This window comes from Arachis ipaensis, chromosome B08, assembly GCF_000816755.2.
Source record: "Arachis ipaensis cultivar K30076 chromosome B08, Araip1.1, whole genome shotgun sequence".
Classification (NCBI taxonomy): Eukaryota; Viridiplantae; Streptophyta; class Magnoliopsida; order Fabales; family Fabaceae; genus Arachis; species Arachis ipaensis.
The window spans coordinates 4,850,067-4,850,790 of NC_029792.2; positions in this window are offsets into that span (position 1 = coordinate 4,850,067).

Here is a 724-nt window from a genome sequence, read left to right on the forward strand (position 1 = left end):
AATCACACCCTACAACCACGAATTATATTGGCAAAGGATGAAAGTGACAAGACTTGATGTGCATATGATGTTCCTAAAGGACCCAACGTCTCTTAATAAGACCAAGTAGCATTTGTTTAACAATATATACTTAATAATAATTAATCAAATTCGGGTTATTACAAATTGCATTGGTGATTATAATCACTAGTGTCTGCGCTGTCAATTTTTATTAGTACTAGAAGTCTAGAAGATTGAGAACCATTTCCACCGACACTCTCATAAATGGCATCCAAGATGATTGATACACCAATTAGATTTAGAACCCACAAACTAAAGCTGCTCTTGGTGGGGTATTTTTTTATTTATATATATAAAATCACAAATTTCACATTTTTATTAATAAATTATTATAACATGTTGAATCAGCATGTATATCATATATTTATTACAATATTTTTTATGGTAATTAACTTTATTAATTTATACCGATACACAAACAATGATAGAAGCAATATATACTAATAGGATTACAGGAAGCGATGCAATTTTTAATTGAAGAAGCCAACTTTAGAATAGAGGAGGTAACTGTGATGGTATCGTAAAAGAATAAGGTAGATTAACGCTAAATTTTGAACCACAATAATATAATAATCATTATATATGTTATTTAATTTATATGTTTCGTGATAATTATATATTTATTATTGTTACTATATATTATTATGATAATTTTATACTTTTT